Source organism: Triturus cristatus, chromosome 1_1 (assembly GCF_964204655.1).
Source record: "Triturus cristatus chromosome 1_1, aTriCri1.1, whole genome shotgun sequence".
NCBI classification, from domain to species: Eukaryota; Metazoa; Chordata; class Amphibia; order Caudata; family Salamandridae; genus Triturus; species Triturus cristatus.
In genome coordinates this window covers 945,715,242-945,725,374 of record NC_140579.1, presented here as the reverse complement: position 1 = coordinate 945,725,374, position 10,133 = coordinate 945,715,242, and positions in this window count along the sequence as shown.

Genomic DNA, 10,133 nt, shown 5'->3' with positions numbered 1-10,133 from the left:
ACTGCCCTAAACCCTGCAAAACCACCCAAGCATGACCCCCTACACTGCCCAAACACCACTGCACTGCCCTAAACCCTGAAACACCACCCCAGCACGACACCCTACACTGCCCGAACACCACTGCACTGCCCTAAACCCTGAAACACCAGCCGCGGCATGACCCCCTACACTGCCCGAACACCACTGCCCTAAACCCAGAAACACTGGCCCAAGCACGTCCCCTTACACTGCCCTAATACCACTGCACTGCCCTAAACCCTGAAACACAACCCCCAACAAGACCCCTTACAATGCCCAAACACCACTATACTGCTCTAAACCCTGAAACACCACCCAAGGCACGAACCCATACACTGCCCGAACACCACTGCACTGCCCTAAAACATGAAACATCACCCCAGCACGACCCCCTACACTGCCCGAACACCACTGCACTGCCCTAAACCCTTAAACCCCACCTCCTGTACGACCCTCTACACTGCCCGAACACCACTGCACTGCCCTAAACCCTGAAACACCACTCCCTGCACGACACCCTACACTGACCGAACACCACTGCCTTAAATCATGAAACACCACCACCAGCAAGACCCCCTACACTGCCCAAACACCACTGCCCTAAAACCTGAAACACCACCCTCAGCAAGACTTCCCACCGGGTCCGAATACCACTGCACTGCCCTAAACCGTGAAACACCAGCCCCAGCACGACCACCTACACTGCCCGAACACCACTGCACTGCCCTAAACCCTGAAACACCACCACCTGCATGACCCCCTACACTGCCCGAACACCACTGCACTGCCCTAAACCCTGAAACACCACCCCAGCAAGACCCCATACACTGCCCGAACACCACTGCTCTGCCCTAAATCCTGAAACACCACCCCCAGCACGGCCCCCTTCACTGCCCAAACACCACTGCTCAACCCTAAAGCTTAAAACACCACCACCAGCACGACCCCCTACACTGCCCGTACACCACTTCTCTGCCCTAAACCCTAAAATGCCACCCCTAGCACGACCCCCTACACTGCCGGTACACCACTGCACAGCCCTAAACCCTGAAACACCAGCCCCAACATGACCCCCTACACTGTCCGAACACCACTGCACTGCCCTAAACCCTGAAACACCACCCCAGCATGACCCCCTACACTGCCCAAAGACCACTGCTCTGCCCTAAACCCTGAAACACCACCACCAGCACGACCCCCTACACTACCCAAACACCACTGCACTGCCCTAAACACTAAACCACCATCCCAGCACGACCCCCTACACTGACCGAACACCACTGCACTGCCCTAAATCCTTAAACACCACCCCCTGCATGACACCCTACACTGCCCAAAGACCACTGACATTCCCTAAACCCTGAAACACCACCCCCAGCACGACCCCTACACTGCCTGAACGCCACTGCACTGTCCTAAACCCTGAAACACCACCCCCAGGATGACCCCTTACACTGCCTGAACACCACTGCACTGCCCTAAACCCTGAAACACCACCCCCAGCACGACCCCTTACACTGCCCGAACACTACTGCACTGACCTAAACCCTGAAACACCAGCCGCAGCACGACCCCCTACACTGCCCTGACACCACTGCACTGCCCTAAACACTGAAAAACCAGCCCCAGCACGACCCCCTACACTGCCCGAACACCACTGTCCTAAACCCAGAAACACCACCCGCAGGATGACCCCCTACACTGCCCGAACACCACTGCACTGCCCTAAACCCTGAAACACCACCCCCAGCATGATCCCCTACACTGCCCGAACACCACTGCACTGCCCTAAACCCTGCAAAACCACCCGAGCATGACCCCCTACACTGCCCAAACACCACTGCACTGCCCTAAACCCTGAAACACCACCCCAGCACGACACCCTACACTGCCCGAACACCACTGCACTGCCCTAAACCCTGAAACACCAGCCGCGGCATGACCCCCTAAAATGTCCGAACACCACTGCACTGCCCTAAACCCTGAAATACCACCCCCAGCATGATCCCCTACACAGCCCGAACACCACTGCACTGCCCTAAACCCTGAAAAACCACCCGAGCACAACCCCCTACACTGCCCAAACACCACTGCACTGCCCTAAACCCTGAAACACCACCCCAGCACGACCCCCTACACTGCCCGAACACCACTGCACTGCCCTAAACCCTGAAACACCACCCCCAGCATGATCCCCTACACTGCCCGAACACCACTGCACTGCCCTAAACCCTGCAAAACCACCCGAGCATGACCCCCTACACTGCCCAAACACCACTGCACTGCCCTAAACCCTGAAACACCACCCCAGCACGACACCCTACACTGCCCGAACACCACTGCACTGCCCTAAACACTGAAAAACCAGCCGCGGCATGACCCCCTAAACTGTCCGAACACCACTGCACTGCCCTGCACTGCCCTAAACCCTGAAACACCACTTCCTGCACGACACCCTACACTGCCCGAACACCACTGCCCTAAACCCTGAAACACCAGCCCCAGCACGACCCCCTACACTGCCCGAACACCAATGCCCTAAACCCAGAAACACTGGCCCAAGCACGTCCCCCTACACTGCCCAAACACCACTGAACTGGCCTAAACCCTGAAACAAAACCCTCAGCAAGACCCCTTACACTGCCCGAACACCACTGCACTGCCCTAAACCCTGAAACTCCACCCCCGGCACGACCCCCTACACCGCCCGAACACCACTGCACTGCCCTAAACCGTGAAACACCACCCCAGGCACAACCCCCTACACTGCCCGAACACCACTGCACTGCCCTAAACCCTGAAACACCACCTCCTACACAACCCTCGATACTGCCCGAACACCACTGCACTGCCCTAAACCCTGAAACACCACTTCCTGCACGACACCCTACACTGCCCGAACACCACTGCCCGAAACCCTGAAACACCACCCCCAGCAAGACCCCCTACACTGCCCAAAAACCACTGCCCTAAACCCTGAAACACCACCCTCAGCAAGACTCCCTACAGGGCCCAAATACCACTGCACTTCCCTAAACCCTGAAACACCAACCCCAGCACGTCCCCCTACCCTGCCCGAACACCACTGCACTGCCCTCAACCCTGAAACACCTCCCCCAGCACGACCCCCTACACTGCCCGAACACCACTGCACTGCCCTAAACCCTGAAACACCAGCCACAGCGTGACCCCCTACACTGCCTGAACACCACTGCACTGCCCTAAACCCTGAAACTCCACCCCTACATGATCCCCTACACAGCCCTAACCCCACTGCACTGCCCTAAACCCTGAAACACCACCCCAGCACAATCCCCTGCACTGCCCGAACACTACTGCACTGCCTTAAACCCTGAAACACCACGGCCAGCACAACCCCCTACACTGCCCGAACACTAGTTCACTCCCATAAACCCTGAAACACCAGCCCCAGCATGACACCCTACACTTCCCAGACACCACTGTACTGCCCTAAACCCTGAAACACCAGCCCCAGCACAACACCCTACACTGCCCGAACACCACTGCCCTAAACCCAGAAACACCGGCCCCAGCACGACCCCCTACACGGCCCGAACACCACTGCACTGCCCTAAACACTGAAACACCACCCCCGGCACGACCCACTACACTGCCTGAACACCACTGCACTGCCTTAAACTCTGAAACACCACCCCCGGCATGACCCCCTACACTGCCCGAACACCACTGCACTGCCCTAAACCCTGAAACACCAGCCCCAGCATGACACCCTACACTGCTCGGACACCACTGCACTGCCCTAAACCCTGAAACACCAGCCCCAGCATGACCCCCTACACTGCCCGAACACCACTGCCCTAAACCCAGAAACACTGGCCCAAGCACGTCCCCCTACACTGCCCGAACACCATTGCACTGCCCTAAACCCTGAAACAAAACCCTCAGCAAGACCCCTTACACTGCCCGAACACCACTGCACTACCCTAAACCCTGAAACTCCACCCCCGGCACGACCCCCTACACTGCCCGTACACCACTGCACTGCCCTAAACCATGAAACACCACCCCCGGCACAACCCCCTACACTGCCCGAACACCACTGCACTGCCCTAAACCCTGAAACACCACTTCCTGCACGACACCCTACACTCCCCGAACACCACTGCCCTAAACCCTGAAACACCACCCCCAGCGAGACCCCCTACACTGCCCAAAAACCACTGCCCTAAACCCTGAAACACCACTTCCTGCATGACACCCTACACTGCCCGAACACCACTGCCCTAAACCCTGAAACACCACCCCCAGCAAGACCCCCTACACTGCCCAAAAACCACTGCCCTAAACCCTGAAACACCACCCTCAGCAAGACTCCGTACAGGGCCTGAATACCACTGCACTGCCCTAAACCCTGAAAAACCAACCCCAGCACGTCCCCCTACCCTGCCCGAACACCACTGCACTGCCCTCAACCGTGAAACACCTCCCCCAGCACGACACCCTACACTGCCCGAACACCACTGCACTGCCCTAAACCCTGAAACACCAGCCACAGCATGACCCCCTACACTGCCTGAACACCACTGCACTGCCCTAAACCCTGAAACTCCACCCCTACATGATCCCCTACACTGCCCTAACCCCACTGCACTGCCCTAAACCCTGAAACACCACCCCCAGCACAACCCCCTACACTGCCCGAACACTAGTGCACTCCCGTAAACCCTGAAACACCAGCCCCAGCACAACACCCTACACTTCCCAGACACCACTGCACTGCCCTAAACCCTGAAACACCAGCCCCAGCACAACCCCCTACACTGCCCGAACACCACTGCCCTAAACCCAGAAACACTGGTCCCAGCACGTCCCCCTACACTGCCCGAACACCACTGCACTGCCCTAAACCCTGAAACACAACCCCCAGCAAGACCCCCTACACAGCCCGAACACCACTGCACTGCCCTAAACCCTGAAACACCATCCCAGCACGACCCCCTTCACTGACTGAACACCACTGCACTGCCCTAAACCCTAAAACACTACCTCCTGCATGGCCCTCTACACTGCCCGAACACCACTGCCCTAAACCCTGAAACTCCAGCCGCGGCATGACCCCCTACACTGCCCGAACACCACTGCCCTAAACCCAGAAACACTGGCCCAAGCACGTCCCCTTACACTGCCCGAATACCACTGCACTGCCCTAAACCCTGAAACACAACCCCCAACAAGACCCCTTACAATGCCCAAACACCACTATACTGCTCTAAACCCTGAAACACCACCCACGGCACGAACCCCTGCACTGCCCGAACACCACTGCACTGCCCTAAAACATGAAACATCACCCCAGCACGACCCCCTACACTGCCCGAACACCACTGCACTGCCCTAAACCCTGAAACCCCACCTCCTGTACGACCCTCTACACTGCCCGAACACCACTGCACTGCCCTAAACCCTGAAACACCACTCCATGCACGACACCCTACACTGACCGAACACCACTGCCTTAAATCCTGAAACACCACCACCAGCAAGACCCCCTACACTGCCCAAACACCACTGCCCTAAAACCTGAAACACCACCCTCAGCAAGACTTCCCACCGGGCCTGAATACCACTGCACTGCCCTAAACCGTGAAACACCAGCCCCAGCACGACCACCTACACTGCCCGAACACCACTGCACTGCCCTAAACCCTGAAACACCACCACCTGCATGACCCCCTACACTGACCGAACACCACTGCACTGCCCTAAACCCTGAAACACCACCCCAGCAAGACCCCATACACTGCCCGAACACCACTGCTCTGCCCTAAATCCTGAAACACCACCCCCAGCACGGCCCCCTTCACTGCCCAAACACCACTGCTCAACCCTAAAGCTTAAAACACCACCACCAGCACGACCCCCTACACTGCCCGTACACCACTGCTCTGCCCTAAACCCTAAAACGCCACCCCTAGCACGACCCCCTACACTGCCGGTACACCACTGCACAGCCCTAAACCCTGAAACACCAGCCCCAACATGACCCCCTACACTGTCCGAACACCACTGCACTGCCCTAAACCCTGAAACACCACCCCAGCATGACCCCCTACACTGCCCAAAGACCACTGCTCTGCCCTAAACCCTGAAACACCACCACCAGCACGACCCCCTACACTACCCAAACACCACTGCACTGCCCTAAACACTAAACGACCATCCCAGCACGACCCCCTACACTGACCGAACACCACTGCACTGCCCTAAATCCTGAAACACCACCCCCTGCATGACCCCCTACACTGCCCAAAGACCACTGACATTCCCTAAACCCTACAACACCACCCCCAGCACGACCCCTACACTGCCTGAACGCCACTGCACTGTCCTAAACCCTGAAACACCACCCCCAGGATGACCCCTTACACTGCCTGAACACCACTGCACTGCCCTAAACCCTGAAACACCACCCCCAGCATGACCCCTTACACTGCCCGAACACTACTGCACTGACCTAAACCCTGAAACACCAGCCGCAGCACGACCCCCTACACTGCCCTGACACCACTGCACTGCCCTAAACCCTGAAACACCAGCCCCAGCACGACCCCCTACACTGCCCGAACACCACTGTCCTAAACCCAGAAACACCACCCCCAGGATGACCCCCTACACTGCCCGAACACCACTGCACTGCCCTAAACCCTGAAACACCACCCCCAGCATGATCCCCTACACTGCCCGAACACCACTGCACTGCCCTAAACCCTGCAAAACCACCCGAGCATGACCCCCTACACTGCCCAAACACCACTGCACTGCCCTAAACCCTGAAACACCACCCCAGCACGACACCCTACACTGCCCGAACACCACTGCACTGCCCTAAACCCTGAAACACCAGCCGCGGCATGACCCCCTAAAATGTCCGAACACCACTGCACTGCCCTAAACCCTGAAATACCACCCCCAGCATGATCCCCTACACAGCCCGAACACCACTGCACTGCCCTAAACCCTGAAAAACCACCCGAGCACAACCCCCTACACTGCCCAAACACCACTGCACTGCCCTAAACCCTGAAACACCACCCCAGCACGACCCCCTACACTGCCCGAACACCACTGCACTGCCCTAAACCCTGAAACACCACCCCCAGCATGATCCCCTACACTGCCCGAACACCACTGCACTGCCCTAAACCCTGCAAAACCACCCGAGCATGACCCCCTACACTGCCCAAACACCACTGCACTGCCCTAAACCCTGAAACACCACCCCAGCACGACACCCTACACTGCCCGAACACCACTGCACTGCCCTAAACACTGAAAAACCAGCCGCGGCATGACCCCCTAAACTGTCCGAACACCACTGCACTGCCCTGCACTGCCCTAAACCCTGAAACACCACTTCCTGCACGACACCCTACACTGCCCGAACACCACTGCCCTAAACCCTGAAACACCAGCCCCAGCACGACCCCCTACACTGCCCGAACACCAATGCCCTAAACCCAGAAACACTGGCCCAAGCACGTCCCCCTACACTGCCCAAACACCACTGCACTACCCTAATCCCTGAAACTCCACCCCCGGCACGACCCCCTACACTGCCCAAACACCACTGCACTGCCCTAAACCCTGAAACTCCACCCCCGGCACGACCCCCTACACCGCCCGAACACCACTGCACTGCCCTAAACCGTGAAACACCACCCCCGGCACAACCCCCTACACTGCCCGAACACCACTGCACTGCCCTAAACCCTGAAACACCACCTCCTACACAACCCTTGATACTGCCCGAACACCACTGCACTGCCCTAAACCCTGAAACACCACTTCCTGCACGACACCCTACACTGCCCGAACACCACTGCCCTAAACCCTGAAACACCACCCCCAGCAAGACCCCCTACACTGCCCAAAAACCACTGCCCTAAACCCTGAAACACCACCCTCAGCAAGACTCCCTACAGGGCCCAAATACCACTGCACTTCCCTAAACCCTGAAACACCAACCCCAGCACGTCCCCCTACCCTGCCCGAACACCACTGCACTGCCCTCAACCCTGAAACACCTCCCCCAGCACGACCCCCTACACTGCCCGAACACCACTGCACTGCCCTAAACCCTGAAACACCAGCCACAGCGTGACCCCCTACACTGCCTGAACACCACTGCACTGCCCTAAACCCTGAAACACCACCCCAGCACAATCCCCTGCACTGCCCGAACACTACTGCACTGCCTTAAACCCTGAAACACCACGGCCAGCACAACCCCCTACACTGCCCGAACACTAGTTCACTCCCATAAACCCTGAAACACCAGCCCCAGCACGACACCCTACACTTCCCAGACACCACTGCACTGCCCTAAACCCTGAAACACCAGCCCCAGCACAACACCCTACACTGCCTGAACACCACTGCCCTAAACCCAGAAACACCGGCCCCAGCACGACCCCCTACACAGCCCGAACACCACTGCAATGCCCTAAACACTGAAACACCACCCCCGGCACGACCCACTACACTGCCTGAACACCACTGCACTGCCTTAAACTCTGAAACACCACCCCCGGCATGACCCCCTACACTGCCCGAACACCACTGCACTGCCCTAAACCCTGAAACACCAGCCCCAGCATGACATCCTACACTGCTCGGACACCACTGCACTGCCCTAAACCCTGAAACACCAGCCCCAGCATGACCCCCTACACTGCCCGAACACCACTGCCCTAAACCCAGAAACACTGGCCCAAGCACGTCCCCCTACACTGCCCGAACACCATTGCACTGCCCTAAACCCTGAAACAAAACCCTCAGCAAGACCCCTTACACTGCCCGAACACCACTGCACTACCCTAAACCCTGAAACTCCACCCCCGGCACGACCCCCTACACTGCCCGTACACCACTGCACTGCCCTAAACCATGAAACTCCACCCCCGGCAAAACCCCCTACACTGCCTGAACACCACTGCACTGCCCTAAACCCTGAAACACCACTTCCTGCACGACACCCTACACTGCCCGAACACCACTGCCCTAAACCCTGAAACACCACCCCCAGCAAGACCCCCTACACTGCCCAAAAACCACTGCCCTAAACCCTGAAACACCACTTCCTGCACGACACCCTACACTGCCCGAACACCACTGCCCTAAACCCTGAAACACCACCCCCAGCAAGACCCCCTACACTGCCCAAAAACCACTGCCCAAAAACCACTGCCCTAAACCCTGAAACACCACCCTCAGCAAGACTCCGTACAGGGCCTGAATACCACTGCACTGCCCTAAACCCTGAAACACCAACCCCAGCACGTCCCCCTACCCTGCCCAAACACCACTGCACTGCCCTCAACCGTGAAACACCTCCCCCAGCACGACCCCCTACACTGCCCGAACACCACTGCACTGCCCTAAACCCTGAAACTCCACCCCTACATGATCCCCTACACTGCCCTAACCCCACTGCACTGCCCTAAACCCTGAAACACCACCCCAGCACAACCCCCTACACTGCCCGAACACTAGTGCACTCCCGTAAACCCTGAAACACCAGCCCCAGCACGACACCCTACACTTCCCAGACACCACTGCACTGCCCTAAACCCTGAAACACCAGCCCCAGCACAACCCCCTACACTGCCCGAACACCACTGCCCTAAACCCAGAAACACCGGCCCCAGCACGACCCCCTACACGGCCCGAACACCACTGCACTGCCCTAAACACTGAAACACCACCCCGGCACGACCCACTACACTGCCCGAACACCACTGCACTGCCTTAAACCCTGAAACACCATCCCCGGCATGACCCCCTACACTGCCCAAACACCACTGCACTGCCCTAAACCCTGAAACACCACCTGCTGCACGACACTCTACACTGCCCGAACACCACTGCACTGCCCTAAACCCTGAAACACCACCCCCTGCATGACCCCCTACACTGCCCGAACACCACTGCCCTAAACCCTGAAACACCAACCCCAGCAAGACCCCCTACACGGCCCAAACACCACTGCCATAAACCCTGAAACACCACCCTCAGCAAGACTCCCTACACTGACCGAATACCACTGCACTGCCCTAAACCCTGAAGCACCACCC